General features: G+C 42.0%; 1 non-coding gene across 1 annotated transcript; it reads right to left on the bottom strand.

The window, feature by feature from the left end:
• Positions 1-265: 265 nt before the first annotated feature.
• On the bottom strand, positions 266-372 carry LOC127089615 (small nucleolar RNA R71). The gene has a single exon (XR_007791187.1). It is a non-coding gene; the product is annotated as a small nucleolar RNA R71 (small nucleolar RNA).
• Positions 373-22,442: the final 22,070 nt, after the last annotated feature.

The raw sequence follows: 22,442 nt of genomic DNA, 5'->3' as shown, positions 1-22,442 counted from the left end.
ATTATTATCAGCCGTCCAACAACATCAATTTGCTGGAAATCCTATGGACGACCCTAATGAATATTTGACCAAGTTTGTGCAGTACACAGACACTGTGAAGGCGAATGGTGTATCTCAAGATGCGATAAGACTATGCCTCTTTCCTTTCTCACTAAGAGACATAGCTTGGGTTTGGTTTCAATCCTTGCCATCCAACTCAGTTACAACATGGGAAGAACTGAAGAACGTTTTCTTATCCCGATACTTTCCGCCAAGCAAAATTGCTATGCTGAGAGCTCAAATCAACGAATTTCAATAAAAAGATGTAGAATCTCTCTACGAGGCATGGGAGAGATACAAAGACATGATGAGGATATGTCCATATCACGATCTCGAAGACTGGGTGATCATTCACACATTTTACAATGGGCTTCTGTATAACACAAGACTGATAGTAGACGCTGCCGCAGGCGGTGCACTTATGGACAAGCCATACAATGAAGCCTATCAACTCATTGAAAACATGGCCCAAAACCATTGCCAATGGGGAGGTGAAAGAACTCCAGTAGAAAAGTCCCAAACAAAAAGTGGAATGTACGAAATCAGTAGCCTTGACCACGTCCATGCAAAAGTATATGCCCTTGTTCAAAAGTTAGACAACTTGGCCATACCACCCGCAGCCACCGTGGCTGCCGTGACTCCAAACTGTGAGTTATGTGGAACCCCTGGACACACTGCACCAGAATGTCAGATATTAGCAGGAGTCCCAACCAATCAAGTGAATTACGCACAAGGAAATCCTTATTCGAATACCTATAACCCAGGTTGGAAAAATCATCCTAACTTTTCGTATAAGAATAACAACGCCCTGTATGCACCTGGCCAAGCACCCGCTGTTCCGCCTGGATATCAAAAGCCATCTAATAATGCTCCTAACATGCCTAGGAAGTCCAACCTTGAACTAATGATAGAAAGCTTCATAGCTACCCAAGCTCAGACAAACAAAGACTTCTTGAACTAAAACATACATACTAGCGAGTAACTTAAACAATTAGCGAGCAAAGTAGACACCTTAGCCACCCACAACAAAATGCTTGAAACACAGATTTCACAAGTGGCTCAACAACAAGCATCTACTTCCGCTCCCGCTGGCACATTTCTTGGACAGCCGCAACCTAATCCAAAAGGACATGCAAATGCCGTTATATTGAGGAGTGGAAAAGAAATAGACAGACCCGTAGATCCAAGACTCCAAAATCCTGCCATGTACCAAAAACCAAATAAAACAACAACTGACAAAGTAAGTGAACCGAAGGAAAAGGAAGATAATACCCGAGAGGCCGAAGAGAAAGAAAAACCTTATGTGCCTCCACCACCTTATAAACCACCCATTATGTATCCTCAAATACTCACAAATTCTAAAACTGCAGGACAATTTAGGAAATTTGTTGAACTTCTTAAGCAATTAAACATTACAATTCCCTTTACAGAAGCCATCACACAAATACCCTCATATGCCAAATTTCTTAAGGAGATCCTATCCAATAAGAAAAAGATCGAGGATAATGAAACAGTTACACTTACTGCTGAGTGTAGCGCAATAATCCAAAATAACATGCCTCCCAAACTAAAAGACCCAGGTAGTTTCTCCATACCCTGTGTCATTGGAAAATTTGTCATAGACAAATCTCTATGCGACCTAGGAGCCAACATTATTGTAATGCCCTTAACCATATGTAAAAGGCTCAACATGGGAGAACTAAGACCAACCAAGATGTCTGTTCAATTAGCTGACCGTTCAATCAAATACCATGTCGGTATACTAGAGAATGTCCCAGTACGTGTAGGACAATTCTACATTCCTACGGACTTCATAATCATGGACATCAAAGAAGATGCCAGTACAACTATTATATTAGGAAGGTCATTCCTAGCCACCGTCGGAGCCATAATAGACGTGAAAAGAGGTAAGCTAACATTCGAAGTTGGAGAAGAAAAGGTTGAATTCATCTTAGCACAATTCTTACAAGCGCCAGCTATAGACGATACTTGTTATCTACTTGATGTCATAGACGGGTGCGTAAGAGAGATGGAGATGTAAGAAACCACATATTTCGATATAATGAAAATCCAAATCCATCCAATCTTTGAAGATGATAATTGGCATGAACCATACCAAAATGACAGTCTAAGCGAATGCTTAGCACTTACACCCAACCACATGCCATGCCCAAACAAACCAGACTTGGAATTAAAAACACTACCAAAGAACCTAAGATACAAATTCCTTGACACTGAACTCAAAAGACCAGTAATAGTCAACACTGACTTGGGATAGATGGAAACTGAAAAGTTACTAGATGTCTTAAGAAAATATCCAACTGCATTAGGTGATGCGTGCTTTTCGCAAGTATACGAACGCGTCAGAGTAATATAAAAGATTGTCGAATCCACAGAGACCAAGTGTCAATCTATCGTTATCTATGGTTATGGTGTTTATCTAAGGCAATCAAAATAGGGGTTTTTAGAGTGTGCAATGAAAAGTAAAGTGTTGAATAAAGTTCAATTAATAAAGACAGGCTCGAATGTAATTCACATAATCAATTAATAATCCTAGTACTTGCTAATAGAACTACTTATGGGCAGTGTTTCCTACTTTGAAAAGAACCAATTTAACAGGAACTGTCGCTTTCGCGTATTCAGAACCGAGTTGTACTCCCTAATCAAACCTTCTTATTGTCACTTATAAAAAGGCGCGCATTGCGTTAGAGTAGTAAACCTATTTTTAAGAAATATAGTATCTTGACTAAGTTGAAAAGTATCTTAACCTGGATTTCTTAACCAAAAGAGGTTCTCACGAACCAGACTCTAAACTTATAAACGCGTCCGAAAATAGTTTTAAAATCACTTTTCTTTTTAAGTTAAAATCTCCAAATGAACTAAACAAAGCGCTTTCACTGTATTTGAAATAGTTAAAAACAATTAAGTTTAAATAGACGTTGGACGGCTTTCGATCTTACCCAACGGAATTTAAGTGCGGGAAAACTTAAGTTGAAAGTCAAAATAGCCCTTAAGTGTTTCTACGAACAATTATACGGATTATCGGTTCAATTATGATCCTTACATTCTAACCTTATAGGTTTAGTTAGACATGGTAAAATAAAAGTGCATTTAATTTAAATAAAAGTAGTGCGAGTGCGGAAAGTAAATAAAAGTAGTGCGAGTGCGGAAAGTAAATGAAAGTAGTGCGAGTGCGGAAAATAAATGAAAGTAGTGCGAGTGCGGAAAATAAATAAAGTAAAGTGAGTGCGAGAAATAAATAAAGTAAAGCGAGTGCGGGAAATAAATAAAGTAAAGCGAGTGCGAGAAATAAATAAAGTAAAGCGAGTGCGAGAAATAAATAAAGTAAAACGAGTGCGAGAAATAAATAAAGTAAAGACAGTGCGGGAAATAAATAAAGTAAAGCGAGTGCGAGAAATAAATAAAGTAAAGACAGTGCGGGAAATAAATAGATAAAGGTAAGGTAATAAAAACCTTCTCCAATCGGAGCATTGAATAAAATGCAAAGCGGAAATGAAAATGGCGGCAGGATTAACTTCCTTCCAAAGTGCTCTAAACTCGATTACAGACTCGATCACAGACTTGATTACACAATTGTGGTAACACCCCAATGCGAAGCGATTACCACTTTAAAATACTGAATATATGCCTAAGTGAAACTAAGTTTGCATCTAAGTTTGCATCTGCTCTAAGTTTGGATGATTAAACAAATGAAAACGAGTTTGTATTTATAGGCAAGTAAAATAATGGAAATGACAAGGATGCCCTTCAGTTTGAAATTGGGAGGGAAAACTTTTCCTCTTGTGGAGCCCGCCACAAGTCCATGGCGCCCGCCATAAGGCCAAATTATGGCGCCTTAGTGAAAGTAGTGGGGAACGTGGCAGTTGAGGGAAGTTGAGTTGTGACACGTCATGGCTGGTCCTATGGCGCCAGCCACAGTGGGAGTCACAAGTGCAAAATGCTGAATTTTAGTCTTTTTAGCTCATGTTCATGCGAAATCAGAGTCGAAAATACGGTGAATTTCAGTGTCATCATTAGGCTACAACATCGCCGACCTAAAAGGAATAAGTCCTTCTATCTGTATGCATCGCATTATGCTGGAGGAAGATTGTAAAACCTCTAGAGAACACCAGAGAAGGATCAACCCAATCTTAAGTTTTGTAGTCAAGGATGAAGTAAATAAGTTACTAGATGCTGGAATCATATACCCGATCTCCGATAGTCAATGGGTTAGCCCCGTTCATGTAGTACCCAAGGAAGGGGGTGTTACAGTTGTTAAGAATGAGAAGGGTGAATCTATAGCATAAAGAGTTGTGACCAGAAGTAAAATGTGCATCGATTATAGAAAACTAAACAAAGCCACTCAGAAGGATCATTTTCCTCTGCCTTTCATTGACCAAATGCTTGAACGATTGGCTAAGCATTCCCACTTCTGCTATCTAGACGGTTATTCAGGATTCTTTCAAATTCCAATCCATCCTGACGACCAAGAGAAGACAACCTTCACATGCCCTTATGGTGCATTCGCGTACCGACGAATGCCATTTGGATTATGCAACGCTCCCGCAACATTCCAAAGATGCATGATGTCAATCTTCGCTGATTTTATAGATGACATTATGGAAGTCTTTATGGACGACTTTTCTGTTTGTGGGCGGAGCTTCGAAGGATGTCTATCAAACCTTGAAATGGTACTTGAAAGATGCGTAAAGGTGAATCTCGTTTTGAACTGGGAGAAATGCCATTTCATGGTCCAACAAGGAATCGTGTTAGGACACGTAGTATCTGATAAAGGAATTGAAGTAGACAAAGCTAAGATCGAAATCATAGAGAATCTTCAACCTCCGAAAACCATACGAGAAATACGAAGCTTTCTAGGACACGCCAGTTTCTACCGACGTTTTATCAAAGATTTCTCGAAAATTACCAAACCACTTACGGGTTTATTAATCAAAGACGCTGACTTTATCTTTGATGAAAAATATTTAGCAGCGTTTAAGCAATTAAAAACATCTTTAATCACCGCACCTATCATGCAACCACCTGACTGGAGATTACCTTTGGAAATCATGTCTGGTGCGAGTGATTATGCCGTAGGCGCAGTACTAGGACAAAGAAAGGATAAAAAACTTCATGATATCTACTATGCAAGTAGAACATTAGATCCGGCCCAAATGAACTACGCCACCACTGAAAAGGAACTTCTAGCTTTTGTGTTCGCCTTAGACAAATTCCGTTCCTACTTAGTAGGGGCGAAAATCATTATCTATACTGACCACGCCGCTATTAGATATCTACTAAGTAAGAAGGATGCCAAACGAAGACTCTTAAGATGGATCCTACTCTTACAAGAATTTGACTTAGAGATAAAAGATAAGAAGGGTACTGAAAATGTAGTAGCAGACCACCTACCACGAATCGAAGGGAATAAACCTGAACAAATTCCAATCAATGATGATTTCCCTTACGAATTACTTATAGCCCAAATGGAAATCGACATGTCTGAACTAACAATAAATGATACCGAAATAGAAGAATCTGTGGAAGAAATTCATGCGAATGCAACTCTGCCATGGTATGCTGATTTTGTCAACTACCTAGCTGTTGGAGTACTTCCACCGAACCTATCTTACCAACAAAAGAAGAAATTATTTCATGATCTAAAACAATACTACTAGGATGAACCTCTATTTTTCAAAAGAGGTACCGACGGTATTTTCCGTCGATGTGTTCCTGAGGATGAAACAGACGACATAATCTCTCATTGCCATTCCGCCCCCTATGGTGGGCACGCAAGCACATCAAAAACTTGCGCTAAGATCTTACAATCGGGCCTATTTTGTCCTACTCTATGGAAATATGTCCATAATACGGTTATAAGTTGTGACCAGTGCCAACGCACTGGTAACGTTTCAAGACGCGATGAAATGCCACAAACAGGCATCTTAGAAGTGGAAGTCTTTGATGTGTGGGGGATTGACTTCATAGGGTCATTCCCGTCTTCTTTTGGTAATAAGTACATACTCGTTGTTGTCAATTATGTTTCAAAATGGATCGAGGCCGTAGCTTCTCCGAAAAATGACACACGAGTAGTGATTAAGTTATTCAAGAACATCATCTTTCCTAGATTCGGTGTGCCAAAACTAGTCATTAGTGATGGTGGCTCCCATTTCATATCGAATATATTTGGAAAACTTCTTCTGAAGTATGGAGTCCGACACCGTGTGGCAACACCGTATCACCCACAAACCAGTGGGTAAGTCGAGGTATCGAATAGAGAAATCAAACAGATTCTAGAAAAGACTGTCGGAATATCCAGAAAAGACTGGTCATCTAAACTAAACGAAGCTCTGTGGGCCTATAGGACAACTTAGAAAACCCCAATAGGGACCACACCCTTTAAATTAGTCTACGGTAAATCATGTCATCTCCCTGTGAAATTAGAACACAAAGCGTACTGGGCAATTAAGACCCTAAATATAAATTATACTTCCGCAGGTGAAAAACGAATTTTGGACATTCACGAATTGGAAGAATTTCGACTAGACGCCTATGAGAATGCCAGGATATACTGTAACACCCCAAAATTTGCCCTCCTCATTCATGCATTCATTTTTAGGTCATTTAACATTTCATATTGCATTTCATCATGTCAATCAGAATCAGATCCAAGAAGCTTGAACATCATTCAAGACTCTTTGTGGGTTCTATCCGGGTGATCAGTCAACACAAGGGAAAGACTTGAGCTACTTCCAACAGGTTCAAATAAGGTCTATTCTTCACTCAAAGCGCTAATCTTGAAGAAGCAAAATATGTCCTCGAGCTGTCATGCTCGCTAGGCGAGCAGCGTGGTTCGCTTAGCGAAAGGAACTGTCATGCTCGCTAGGCGAGCAAATCCTTCGATAGGCGAAGCGCACGCGTTTTAAAAATAAAAAATAAAATAAAATAAATAAATAAATAAATAAAATATAACAGAAAAATGTTGGACTTGGACCTCTCTCATTTGAGCCCACAAAAATCAGGTTATAAATTCTAGACTTCCATCTCCGGAAAAAAACCCTGGAAAAAGATAGTGAGAGAAGAGCTAACAGAGTTCAGAGCAGCCTCCAGAGACTGAAAGGAACTCATCTGCAAAGAGCCAATCCCATCTCATATAAACCCTCAGATTGCTTTGCAAACTCAACCGGGCAATTCAATTTCATTCGATCTCTCCAATCAGGTTTGCCCTATCTCCATTACTCTATGCTTTCAATTTGAATGCTCTGAATGTATGAGGTATTATCGTTAGGTTTTGCATGTGGGCACATGTTTTAGTATGTATGTCATGCCTTGATGTGTGGATCCTTGCCCCCTGACTTTGAATTTTGATACCCTTTTGATGCATGTGTTTGGCAAGAGGTTTAGGCCTCCTACCCTTGCTTGCTTTTTGTGAGCTTTTTGTGAACTTTAATGGCATGATTCATGTGATTCTCTGTTTGGTGCAATTCTTGATTGCACTCCATCTTGTTTCTCTAACCTGTTTGTTGAGTTTTTTTTATGAGGGCTCGCATGAACCCTGAAAGAATAGCTTGCTTGGTATTCCACTTTATTTGTGGGATACCATTTGGAGATTTATTCCGATTACCTGTATTGACTTGCTTTCTTTGATGGTGCCAGCTTGACAGATCTCCGGGTTTCTTATTTCTTTAGTTGTTGTTACTTCGGATCTTTATCCGTACGGTAGACCTTTTTTATCCTTTATTTTTCCCGCATTTTACCGTTTTCTTAGCTGGAAGACCTCGATAGGAGGCAATGTTTTTGTGTGTTTATTTTTGTGCCTATAGACCTCCATGAAGAGGCAATTGACGGATAAAAGGGATTAGTAGTCAATCCCCCGTTATTCAGTGCGTCGTTCTTTAAGATCACACTATGTGTCGATGCTTCAGAACAAAAGCCCAAGATCTTTTGTCCGGTCGGTCAGTGGAGAGGGTTCCATCTTTCTGAACCCCCACGCCTTGTCATGAGCTCACCCTGTCTGAGGTTAAGAGCTATGAGGTCTTATCCTCATTACCCTCTAATCTGCTCACCCTGATGTTCAATGTCAGTGGTTAAGAGCCCGTTTGATTACCCTTCCATGGCTTGTTTGTCGAGGTTGATATGACCCCTCTTGACTAAAGCCATACCCCTGCGTGTTTGAGCCCCTTTGCTGGCGTGTTTACTTTATGCATGTTTGTTTTGTATGGTTTGATAGTCTCCCGTTTGCATGTTTATTAAGGTAGCGCGGTTCCTTCGTCTAGGACTGCCTTTTTGCATGAACATCCCTAAAACACCCCAACTCATTGATTTTTCTTCTCCTAAGAACAAGTTTACTCCTTCTACTACAGGCGAGTAAGTCTCCAAAGGTCGAGCATCCGGTAGATTGCATAGTAACGTCGTTCACCCAAAAACACAACCAACCCCGTAGTTAGCCGAACTACGGCTTGCTCTGATTCTCATTCCAAATGAGATACGTAGGCATAAGACGCGACGTCTTACCGAGCACATATCCCCCTAACCCATAGGTAGCCGAGCTACGAAGACTCTGATTCTCATATTCAGATGAGATACGTATGCAGTGGATGCGACATCCGCGCGAGTCATTTTCTTTTGACCCCCCTCTTTTAATAAATAGTACATTAGATAAACCCACACCCTTTAGACAAGAACAACAAAAGTGGATCCCGTAGAGTACTACGGATGCGTAGGGGTGCTAATACCTTCCCTTCGCATAATCGACTCCCGAACCCGAGATTTGGTTGTGAGACCTTGTCTTTTCCTTTCCTTTCTCCCAAGTTTACTTCGAGCGTTTCCTTTCCCTCCTTTGGGATAAATAACGCAAGGTGGCGACTCTTCTGTCATTTCTTTTTTCGCCGGTTGTTTTTTTCGCAGGTTGCGATAGCTGGCGACTCTGCTGGGGACCCTGGTTTCCCTAAGCGAGTCCCTCCTAGCTTTTGTAGGTTGCTTGTTTGTTGGGTGTTTATCCTTTGGTACAGTTATTTATTTTTCAGCCTTTACCTGCTTTATCTTATTGCATTGTGTACATATGATTGCCGTATCTGCTGGTTCTGTTTGTTGGGGTGGGATGTTCTATGAGAGATAAGCCCATTACCCAGGCTTGAGCGTACACACAGGTTTTAGAGTGGATAGTCATGAGGCTTGAGTGGCGTGTTGCTACGTTTAGTCGTTCATGAAGACCCACACCCAGACAAGGTTTCTTTTGGATATATTCTGTCCTACGGGTGTTCTGTAACGGCATGATGTTCCTCTAGAAATCGTCGACTCTGGTGACCATTTCCCGAGAACTTAGTTGAGGCCTCTCCTCCGAGACATGATTATGTTAGCTCTGGTGGGCGCATTCTCGCTGATCAATCCGAGGACCCCGAGACTGGGAACTTGCTATTAGGATGTCCTGTTGAGGGGAGTCAGCGGAGGTCTTTTTATCCCGTAATAATGCCAAACCTTCAGTGGTAAACGTATTATTCTCGACTGAAGGGCTGAAGTTGACGAACTTCTGTTCTTAGAACCTACCAGTGAGGGGCGGGCTAAATTCAGGAAACCTTAACCTTCAACCAACCCGGTTTTCTGGAGCAGAGCTTTGATCTTATATTATATTCTTCAGTGGGGTTTCTCTTCAGACAGTGCAACCTGACAGATGTTCAAGCGGATCCAACAATCCTGATTGACATGACTTTGCATTGCATAACATCATCTGCATATTTGCATCCAATATCTCATGCTTATTCATTTGTGGGGTATTCCCTTTTTAAGGGGGGTGCCTTAAAATTGAATAAGCAGCGCATCGCATACCATGCATACTAACCCTTGTTTGTTTTGCAGGTGTCACCGCAGTGTCTAATGTTTGTTCCCTGTCTCAGGCATTATTGGTCCCAAGCGAGTCCACAGGTACCCGACCAAGGAAAATCGTCCGCAACTAGCCATGGACCAGGTACAGAAAGAGCTGGCTGATATGCGTGAAAGGATGGATCGGTTCATGACATTGATGACTGGTATGGCAGAAGGCCAGGAAAAGCTAAGGGAATTGGTTGAGAAACCGAGGCCCGATCCAGAGGTAGAGATACCAAATGCTGAAGGAAACCCTGGTAACCCTGGGAACGCTGATAACCCTATGAACACTGGTAACGCGGTTAACGCAAATGCTGATGGAAACCCGGGTAATGTTGGCAACACGGGGAATGTTGGAAATGGTATTGGCGGAAGGTACAATGTGAATCAAGGAATTCGGATTAACGGGCGCCCCGTTACTGAAGATTATCAGTATGACCAATTCTCTCTGCACGACGAAGCCCATGAGACCACTCGCCGTATGGATGAGCTTGCTGAGAAGCTCAAATCTTTGGAGTCTCAAAATTCCTTAGGTTTTGATGTCACAAATCTTGGTCTGGTTCAGGGAGTAAGGATTCCTCACAAGTTCAAACCCCCTACTTTTGAGAAATACAACGGGGCTTCTTGCCCACGCACTCATCTCCAATCTTATTTAGGAAGGTTGGGAGCTCACACGTAAGATGAAAAGCTGTGGATGTACTATTTTGAAGACAGTCTAACTGGAGCTTCTCGTGAATGGTATTCTCATTTGTCTCGTACTACCATCAAGAGCTGGAAAGACTTGGCAGAGGCTTTTGTCAAGCAATATCAATACAACTTGGACATGGCTCCAAATCGGACCTTGTTGCAAGGAATGTCTCTGACTGCCAAGGAGACCTTTAGAGAATATGCTCAGCGTTGGAGACAAATTGTTGCGTCCGTCCAACCCCCTATGTCTGAAAGGGAGATGGCAGACATGTTCATGAACACTCTTCAAGGCAATTATATTGAGAGATTGGCTGCTTGCCCGTCAATCAGCTTCGCAGAGATAGTAATTGCTGGAGAAAGAATCGAGAGTCTATTGAAGATGGGCCGAATTCAAGACAATAGTTCTTCCAAGAAACCGTTTGCTGGTAACGGTCAGCGAAGAAGAGAAGGCGAGACAAGCGTTGTGTATGCCGGCAGAGGCAAGGGCAGAGGACGCCCTAATTATTATCAAGATCAAGTGGCCGCAGTCACTATTCCTACACCTGCTCCTCAACAGCAACAACAGCCGCAGTATCATCCGCAACAGCAACCCAGGTACAACAATCAACAACAAGGAGGTAATCCGGGTCAGTAGAGACACTATCAACAACGTCCAAGGCAGACGGACCGGGTCATTGAGCCAATCCCCATGCCTTATTCTGTATTACTTCCCAGGCTGATTGACCTGAACCTGGTTACGTTAAGGACTCTGGCCCCACCAATCGATCCCAATAATTTTCCTATAGGTTATGATGTCAACGCCAGATGTGCTTTTCACTCTAACGCACCTGGCCATACTACAGATAATTGCAAGGCTCTCCAGCTAAAGGTACAAGATTTGTGAGATGCCCAGGCTATCAATTTTTCTCCAGTGCCTAATGTTATCCAAAACCCGATGCCAACTCACGGCGGGTAGAGGATTAATGATGTTGATAGTGGGGAAGCTTTGAATTTGGTTTCTGATGTGACTAAAGTGAAGACTTCGCTATCGGTGGTTAAAGACCGACTCTTGAAAGGACAGATTTTCCCGGGCTGTGGGGAAAAGTGAAGAAATTGTCAAGCTGCCGAGAACGGATGTGATAGTTTGAAAAGAGGTATTCAGCCATTGATAGATGAAGGTTGTCTTCAGTTTGATCAGACCCGTCCAGTGAAGAATGATGTGTCGACAATGACGGTTTATTTCACTCCTGAAGAAATATATGTTCCCGAGAGAGCCGCTCCGATAACAGTATATTTCCCAGAAAGTACAGAACCAGCGACGGTGAACGTCAAAAGTCCAGCATCAATTACAATTTACTCTAACAACCCTCAATCGGCTTTGGTTAGTCCGGTCACCATCACGGTACCAGGACCTATTCCGTATGAGAAAGACAGTGCTATCCCGTGGCACTATGGGGCTGATATCTACTTCTAGGGGCGGAAAGTTAACAGGGAAGACATTGACATTGGTAGCTCTGCTATAGACAATGTTGGAGGGGTTGGTGGCTTCACTCGCAGTGGACGCCTATTTGCACCATCAACATTGCGCACGAATACTGAAGCTGAGGCAGCTGCCAAGGCTAAAGGAAAACAGGTAGCCACCGAAGAGGTTACTACTGAGGAAGCTCCTCCTAAGACCGCATTCGAGAAGGAAGTGGATGAGTTTATGAGGATTATCAAGAAAAGTGACTACAAGGTAGTCAACCAGCTAAATCAGACACCCTCAAAGATCTCCATTCTCTCACTATTGATGTGCTCTGAGGCGCACAGAGCAGCCTTGTTGAAAGTACTGAATATAGCCTATGTTCCACCAGAGATAACTGTTAACCAGCTGGAGTCGGTAGTTTCAAATGTAAACGCTAGCCATGGGCTAGGTTTCACCGACTACGACCTGACATCAGAGGGCAGGAGTCACAACAAAGCTTTGCATATCACAATGGAATGCAAAGGGGCGGTGCTTTCCCATGTTTTGGTTGATACAGGCTCTTCTCTAAATGTTCTTCCAAAGAAAGCCTTAATGAAGTTGGATTGCGATGGCATTATCCTGAAGCCAAGCAATTTAGTTGTGAGGGCTTTTGATGGCTCTAAGAGATCTGTCTTTGGTGAGATTGAGTTGCCAGTTAAGATTGGACCACAGGTGTTCAAGAGCACCTTTTGTGTGATGGATATCAAGCCTGCCTATAGCTGTCTGCTAGGTCGGCCCTGGATTCATGCCGCCGGTGCTGTTACTGCTACTCTCCACCAGAAGCTCAAATATGAACTAGAAGGTCAGGTCGTCACTGTCTGTGGTGAAGAGGATATTTTTGTTAGCCACCTGTCTACATTTAAGTATGTGGAGATGGATAGAGAGATGCATGAGATGTTGTGTCAGGGCTTCGAAGCCATAAACATCAGTGAGGTCGCGCCCAAAGCTGTCTTTTCACCTAAGTCCGAGAAGGTTGGGACTTCCATCTCTTCATACAAGCAAGCTGTTGAAGTGGTTAAAGCTGGTAATGCCCAAGGCTGAGGCAAATTTGTGGAGCCAGTCATCAAAGAAGACAAGTTTGGATTGGGGTTTACTCCGGGGTCTCAGAAGAACGAAGTCGGTACTTTCTCCAGCGGGGGTTTGGTTTCTCCCCACATCGTCAATGCTGCAGATGAAGACAAGGCTGACAGCGACTGTGACTTAGATAGCTGGATTCGCCCGTGTGTCCCGGGGGAAAAGCTCAACAATTGGTCGTCCGAAAAAGTCGTCCGGGTTACTCTACTGAAGGAGTAATTTTTATTGTTTTCCTTTTATTACATGCATAATAAAGTCTTACACTTTGCCCAAGGTGTAATGACTCATCTGTAGGGCCATCCATTTAGTTACATTTCGCAATTATTTTCATCATCAATAAAGGACAACTTTTGCAAACAATTTTGTGTTCTCTTTCTTTCAATTATTTTACTTTTACAAAAAATGGCAATGTTTCTCTTTCGTTCTTCCTTCCAAAAATCTCTCGTTCTAAGGTAAAGCATGACCCTCCATCATGCAGAGATGATCACCCGGATATCACTGCTAACGACACTACTATGGCCAAGTATGACTTCGATAATCCTATCTATCAAGCCGAAGAAGGGGTTGAGGAAGATTGTGAATTGCCTAAAGAGTTAGCCAGGTTGTTGAAACAGGAGGACCGAACTGTTACACCTTATCAGGAGAAGATTGAGACCGTCAACATTGGTACCGAAGACGACAAGAAAGAGATCAAGATCGGGGCCAGTCTACAGGCCGAGGTGAAAGAACAGTTGATCAGTTTGCGTCGTGAGTACGTCAACATCTTTGCTTGGTCCTATCAAGATATGCCAGGTTTGGATACATACATCGTTGTGCACAGGTTACCGTTGAATGAAGATATGCCGCCGGTGAAGCAGAAGTTACGCCGAACTCATCCGGACATGGCAATGAAAATCGAAGACCGTTGGTCATGTACTTGACGGTGTTAGAAGGGTCAATGGGTTGTGTGCTCGGTCAGCATGACGAGTCAGGTCGAAAAGAGCATGCAATATACTACCTTAGCAAAAAGTTTACCGACTGTGAACAAAGATACTCATTACTCGAGAAAACTTGATGCGCTTTGGCATGGGCTGCTCGCCGACTAAGACAATATATGTTGACTCACACGCCTCTATTGATATCAAAGATGGATCCCGTCAAGTATATTTTTGAAAAGCCAGCACTTACCGGAAGAGTTGCTAGGTGGCAAATGATACTGACAGAGTATGACATCCAATACACTTCACAAAAAGCCATCAAAGGAAGTGTCTTGTCAGACTATCTTGCAGAGCAACCGATTGATGATTACCAACCTATGAGGTTCGACTTTCCGGATGAGGACATCATGTTTCTCAAATCGAAAGATTGCGAGGAACCACTCCCGGAGGAGGGGCCTGACCCTGAATCCAAATGGATTATGATGTTTGATGGGGCGGTCAACGTCAATGGTCGCGGAGTTGGTGCAGTGTTGATCACGTCAGAGGGGGTTCATATGCCATTTTGTGCCAGAATAACTTTTCCCTGCACCAACAATGAAGCCGATACAATCAGATGAGCCTAGTTGAGGAAAAGAGACTAGCAGCTATATGCCATGGCCAACTATATCAGAGACGAATGAAGAGAGCGTTTGATCAGAAACTACACCCTCGGGAGTATCAAGTCGGCGAATTGGTACTCAAAAGAATTCTTCCTCCCAACACAGATCGCAAAGGCAAATGGACACCGAACTATGAGGGTCCATACGTGGTTAAAAGGGTTTTCTCTGGCGGAGCTTTGATGCTAACAACCATGGATGGCGAAGACTTCCCATCCCCTGTCAACTCAGACGCAGTTAAAAAATACTTCACATAATTGACCCGCTGGACAAAAGAAAAGAGTCCAGGCTAAAAAGGGCATCTCGATGAACAAAAAAAAAAGAGGTTCGGGCAAAAATTAGGGATATAAAAAATAAAAAAATGTACACCCGATGAGTCGAAAACCCGAGAGGGAGGCTCAGGCAAAAAAGGGTATCCCGGTGGATTGAAAACCCAAAAGGGAGGTCCACGCAAAAGAGGGAATAAGCGAATGACTGCGATCTAAATTCATCCGTGTTATATCACCGTTTTATTAAAGCCGGCAATCTCCGAAGGTTAAAGATCGACTAATCATCCACTTCAGAAAGCAAGATGAGTAGAGCGTCTTGAGGTCATACGAGCCATAGCAGAGTCGAAACTCAGTGGGACCCGTATCCACATTGCCATTAGGATAGTTTCTTTTGTTCAATTTATAGCGATCGCCTCATTTCAGGGATCAGCTTCCTTATGTACTCGCCTATTCCTGGCACAAATTTTTCAACCAATGAAAGTCGAATAATTCAGTTAAAAAGCCTCTTTATTTTTCATTTATCAGTGTGTTTGCAAAAGATGTTTGAATCTTTGATGAAACATATTGCATCTGAATATAATGGTGGCTTTTGCAGATGATTTGCACAAGAAAACATTTAAAATTGCTTTGAATGTGCTTAATCCCGGACGGTGAATTCAAACCGAGTAATTCCCCTGGGACATACGTGTGTGATTGCAGGTCACAGGAACCGGATGCCAAGTCATGAATCCTCATCCCCAAGCGGTTGACAAAGTCTCTCCTCAGTAGAGCATGTCCCCCAGTAGAGTTGCACCTTGTATCCTCAACAACAGTGGAGTAGTTTCATCCCCAACAGACAAGAGGGTGGTGTTCCCAGTGCTCATCCCATTCCCCAGCAGATATTTTTAACATATTTGTTTTGATCCTCGGCCTGAGGACGATTAGCAAGTTCATATCCCCCAGCAAAGGTCGATTCCTACAACATTTCCCCGGGAAGTGCTTTCCCCACAGACTCCCCTCACAGAGCCTCGCCAAACAAAGTTCCCAATAGTTGATACTCCCCAAGCAAGGTCAACTTTTCAAAAAAAGGGAGAGCCGATTTATTTTCGGTGGTTCCCCGGTCCTGGCAGACAGATCATTCCCCACAGAGCATTCAAGGATTGATGCACTGATCCGTTCCCTACCAGAATTTGCTTCCCCAAGCAGATTTCTTTTTGCACCATGCATAACATTGGCATTTGCATGCATATCATATCAAGCATACGCATAAGCTGATAAACAGGTTCTTCAAAGCAGACTGAAGAGTTACTTTACAACCAAAGTCATGAGATTCAGCCAGAGGATCGAGTGTGTGTGTGATCCAGCATGAGGGTCAGTTCAAAGATTCAGCCTGAGAATCGTTTTTCAAAGAGCCAGCCTAAGGTTCAATTTGAAGACTCAGCCAGAGAGTCGCCTGCAAGCGTTATTTCCCCAGCAAGCCAGCTGGAGGAGTAGATTGACAGCTCAACAGAAAATCAGCCTACAAGAGGATCCAGCCCGCGGATCGCAATTTAGAAAACAAAAGTCTAATTGAAGAGTCGTTACAACATGTTCTAGCCTGAAGAATATGTACGAAGCCCAAAAAGTGGAATATTCTCGAAGCTGCATATCCAACATGAAGATTGGGTGTAGATTTCGAAAGAGGGTCAACCAGCGCATGCCTCAGGTGCGAGATCCTAATGATGGGAATTTATCAACGAAACAATCCAGATCTAGCCAGAAGATCGAAATCAGATTCAGCCAGAGAATCAAAGAGAATCGATTCAGCCAGAGAATCGAAACAAGTAGATCTAGCCAGAAGATCGAAGTCAGATTCAGCCAGACAATCAAAGAGAATAGATTCAGCCAAAGAATCAAAGAAAGAAGATCTAGCCAGAAGATCGAAGTAGATCTAGCCAGAAGATCGAAGAAGATCTAGCCAGAAGATCGAAGTCAGATTCAGCCAGAGAATCAAAGAGAATTGATCAGTCACCATTTATGCTAGGTATTTCACTATTTAACCGTAAATAAGTCAGGTAAACTGCGTAAACTGAAGCATTTTTAGTTAGATATAAGCTCAATTCTATAATATGAAGTGTGTTGTTACTTATGAATTTCTTGAGGATATTTTACACTTTTGGGTATGTTAGCAGGTAAAAAACTAGTCTGGAAGCTCAGGGAATCAAACGTCAGATGCGAAATTAATCCCGAGCAAGAAAACGGAAGAAAAAATCAATTCTTGAAGAACTTGCTGTCCATACGCGTATGGCCTTACATGATACGCGTATGGACCTTCCCAGTACGCGTAACATACGCAAATGACTAGAGGGGTTGAAAATCAAGCCAAAAGACAAGCTTCTGGTGATACGCGTACCAAACTGGTGGTACGCGTACCAGACTGGGCAATACGCGTACCAGACTGGGCAATACGCGTATCAGAGGCTGTCTTACGTGCGATACGCGTACCAGACTGGGCAATACGCGTATGAGACTGGGCAATACGCGTATCAAGCCCAGAATCAGGAAAAGCCCAACTGAATAGCTATTTAGAGGGAAGAAAACGATTTTTCAAGGGTTGGACGATTTGGAGAGAAAGGAGACGCGTTTTGAGAGCTGGAGACTCTACGATTATCAAAGGATTCATATGTTCAAGAGTTTTCCGACGATTGAAGATTGATTCCTCACGAAATTCTGTAATGACAACAATGTTAATCTTTGTTTTTATTTCGATTATGAGTAGCTAAACCCCCATTGCTAGGGGGGTGACCCTGATTCTGCATGTGATAGATTTGATGTTTATGAATGCATTGATTATTTCTTCTTTTCCATTGATTTGTTCTTATTACTGTTCTTTATGCTTTATTCGTCGGAACAACGAATGATGATTAATATGAATAGTTTAAGCTGGACAGCGATTATTCATTGATCTGGATAAGAACTTTGGATAGTAAAAATAACCTAGGACTAGGGATTTTCTATCTGACCGGTAATTCTTGATATTTGAATGCTTGAGTATGAACTTAATTATTTATGGACATAGTAATTAGGTTACATAATCAAAGGTCTTTTCACTAAGGAATTAGGAATAGATAATCTGGAGGACCGAACTTAATTGGACAGGAATATTGTCTAAACCTTCATAAATTATATCTGTTGCAAGAAGTTTCATTCACCAAACCCTAGCAATCTTCTCTCATTTGTATCTCGCTCAACCTTTTTACTTGTTTTATTTATCTGCAATTGGTAGTATAATTAATCACAACACAAAAACCAAAGGCTTTTGTCTAATTGAAACAATCTATAAACTCTGTGTCGTCAAGCAGTCCTTGAGATCGACAAACGGGGAATTTCCCTTTTATTTCTACAGTGAGAAAAATAGTACACTTGCTATTTTCCCATCAAGAATCGATTCAGCCAGAGAATTGAAACAAGAAGATCTAGCCAGAAGATCGAAGTAGATCTAGCCGAGGATCAAAATCGTATCCAGGCCGAGGATCAAAATTAATATCCAACCAGAGGACTAAATTGAGTATAGATTCAGCCAGAGGATCGAAACTCCAGGTTAAGTCAGAAGACCGATTCAGATCCAGCCAGAGGATCGGAAGAAAAATAAACAGTGTGGTGTATTTTAGCATTTTTATGGTGTTCTCAGAGCGCAAATTTTTGGGTTGTCTTTGGTATTCAATCATAGCACACCCTGTTTGTCTGATAAACTATTCGCTTTCATTCGGCTCGGGTTAGCTGATGATTGAATAGGGGCAGCTGTAACACCCCAAAATTTGCCCTCCTTATTCATGCATTCATTTTTAGGTCATTTAACATTTCATATTGCATTTCATCATGTCAATCAGAATCAGATCCAAGAAGCTTGAACATCATTCAAGACTCTTTGTGGGTTCTATCCGGGTGATCAGTCAACACAAGGGAAAGACTTGAGCTACTTCCAACAGGTCCAAATGGGGTCTATTCATCACTAAAAGCGCTAATCTTGAAGAAGCAAAATCTGTCCTCGAGCTGTCATGCTCGCTAGGCGAGCATCATGGTTTGCTTAGCGAAAGGAACTGTCATGCTCGCTAGGCGAGCAAATCCTTCGCTAGGCGAAGCGCACGCGTTTAAAAAAAACGAAAAATAATAATAATAATAATAATAATAATAATAATAAATAAATAAATAAAATATAACAGAAAAATCTTGGACTTGGACCTCTCTCATTTGAGCCCACAAAAATTAGGTTATAAATTCTAGACTTCCATCTCCCAAAAAAAAACCCTGGAAAAAGATAGTGAGAGAAGAGCTAACAGAGTTCAAAGCAGCCTCCAGAGACTGAAAGGAACTCATCTGCAAAGAGCCAATCCCATCTCATATAAACCCTCAGATTGCTTTGCAAACTCAACCGGGCAATTCAATTTCATTCGATCTCTCCAATCAGGTTTGCCCTATCTCCATTACTCTATGCTTTCAATTTGAATGCTCTGAATGTATGAGGTATTATCGTTAGGTTTTGCATGTGGGCACATGTTTTAGTATGTATGTCATGCCTTGATGTGTGGATCCTTGCCCCCTGACTTTGAATTTTGATACCCTTTTGATGCATGTGTTTGGCAACAGGTTTAGGCCTCCTACCCTTGGTTGCTTTTTGTGAGCTTTTTGTGAACTTTAATGGCATGATTCATGTGATTCTCTGTTTGGTGCAATTCTTGATTGCACTCCATCTTGTTTCTCTAACCTGTTTATTGAGTTTTTTTTTTGTGAGGGCTCACATGAACCCTGAAAGGATAGCTTGCTTGGTATTCCACTTTATTTGTGGGATACCATTTGGAGATTTATTCCGATTACCTGTATTGACTTGCTTTCTTTGATGGTGCCAGCTTGAGAGATCTCCGGGTTTCTTATTTCTTTAGTTGCTGTTACTTCGGATCTTTATCCGTATGGTAGACCTTTTTTATCCTTTATTTTTCCCGCATTTTACCGTTTTCTTAGCTGGAAGACCTCGATAGGAGGCAATGTTTTTGTGTGTTTATTTTTGTGCCTAAAGACCTCCATGAAGAGGCAATTGACGGATAAAAGGGATTAGTAGTCAATCCTCCATTATTCAGTGCGTCGTTCTTTAAGAACACACTATGTGTCGATGCTTCAGAACAAAAGCCCAAGATCTTTTGTCCGGTCGGTCAGTGGAGAGGGTTCCATCTTTCTAAACCCCCACGCCTTGTCATGAGCTCACCCTGTCCGGGGTTAAGAGGTATGAGGTCTTATCCTCATTACCCTCTGATCTGCTCACCCTGATGTTCAATGTCAGTGGTTAAGAGCCCGTTTGATTACCCTTCCATGGCTTGTTTGTCGAGGTTGATATGGCCCCTCTTGACTAAAGCCCTACCCCTTCATGTTTGAGCCCCTTTGCTGGCGTGTTTACTTTATGCATGTTTGTTTTGTATGATTTGATAGTCTCCCGTTTGCATGTTTATTAACGTAGCGCGGTTCCTTCGTCTAGGACTGCCTTTTTGCATGAACATCCCTAAAACACCCCAACTCATTGATATTTCTTCTCCTAAGAACACGTTTACTCCTTCTACTACAGGCGAGTAAGTCTCCAAGGGTCGAGCATCCGGTAGATTGCGTAGTAACGTCGTTCACCCAAAAACACAACCAACCCCATAGTTAGCCGAACTACGGCTTACTCTGATTCTCATTCCAGATGAGATACGTAGGCATAAGACGCGACGTCTTACCGAGCACATATCCCCCTAACCCATAGGTAGCCGAGCTACGAAGACTCTGATTCTCATATTCAGATGAGATACGTATGCAGTGGATGCGACATCCGCGCGAGTCATTTTCTTTTGACCCCCCTCTTTTAATAAATAGTACATTAGATAAACCCACACCATTTAGACAAGAACAACAAAAGTGGATCCCGTAGAGTACTATGGATGCGTAGGGGTGCTAATACCTTCCCTTCGCATAATCGACTCCCGAACCCGAGATTTGGTTGCGAGACCTTGTCTTTTCCTTTCCTTTCTCCCAGGTTTACTTTGAGCGTTTCCTTTCCCTCCTTTGGGATAAATAACGCACGGTGGCGACTCTTCTGTCATTTCTTTTTTCGCCGATTGTTTTTTTCGCCGGTTGCGACATATACAAAGAACGAACCAAAAAATGGCACGACAAACGTATATCTAGGAAAGAGTTTAATGTCGGCGACATAGTACTACTATTTAATTCCAGACTTAAGCTTTTTCCAAGAAAACTTAAATCTAGGTGGTCAGGCCCTTTCGAAATCACAAAAGTCCTTAAAAGCGGCGCGATAGAAATCAAAGGTCGGAATAGTGAACCATTTATGGTAAACGGCCAGCGATTGAAACATTACCATAATATTGACAACAGAGACTATTCAAATAGTCTAAGACTTATAGAGTTGTCTGCTCAACCCCAAAACTAGTACATCGCAACGTTAATGCCGAACTTACAACATTAAACAAAGTGCTTAGTGGGAGACAACCCGCCTTTTCTTTAATTTGTTATCTTTGTTTTTAAGTATTTTCCTTCTTTGACTTTCATCTGTATTTTTGCTCCCTTTCCTTGATTCTATGCAGTAATACTTGTTGCTTCTTGTTACTAACTTAGAAACATTGGATACTGATTAATAGGCGAATTTATAACTAGTTAGTCACTAACTTTTATCATGCAACCAGTAGATACAATTTTCAGAGGCAGAGTTCAGAGAAGGCGCTATGATTATTTAGCTCAGAAGGATATGAATTTATCCATATATTATGATGGACTTACCATGGATAAGTTAGGTATCCGAGATAACATCTTGTTTATGTTTAACCAGCTAGGATAGGAGAATGCTGATATTAAGAGAAGGTTTGTCACTTACCGTGAACTCACCTTAGAATTCCTTAGCTCCCTAGTTTACAACCCCGAGCATGGTTACAGACTAAACAAAGGGTTGACTTTCTTAAGGTTGTTTAGTATGGACTTCACTTATAACCGTAGAGACCTTGCTGACCTCCTAGGATTTCCTAGTGGCCCATTTGTTTTCACTACCCGCCAGGAGGAATTAATCTATGACATCGACCTAGATTACATTTGGGGTAGTTTAACTGGAGACTACCACCCTAACCCAAACGAGATGCACTCCCAAATGATACACAACCCTGCTATCCGCTACTTCCATAAAATACTAGCCCACACCCTATTTGGAAAGGAAGCGAACAACACCATAGTGTCACGAGATGAACTTTTCATCTTACTCTGTGTCGACCAAGGTCGACATGTCAATGTTGTGACATTTATGATGGAGAGATTCATTCACCTTGCAAAGAACAATCGCACCCCAATCATAATAGGCGGCCTAGTAACCATGATAGATGATGCCATTGGACATAGACGCCCACTTTACGAGCATGTACCGTTTGGACACATCTGACCCATGGACATTGAATTTTGCTTTGACCGTAGA

Source organism: Lathyrus oleraceus, chromosome 5 (genome assembly GCF_024323335.1).
Source record: "Lathyrus oleraceus cultivar Zhongwan6 chromosome 5, CAAS_Psat_ZW6_1.0, whole genome shotgun sequence".
NCBI classification, from domain to species: domain Eukaryota; kingdom Viridiplantae; phylum Streptophyta; class Magnoliopsida; order Fabales; family Fabaceae; genus Lathyrus; species Lathyrus oleraceus.
Note: the sequence above shows the minus strand (reverse complement) of the source record. Positions and strands in the feature narration are given on the sequence as shown.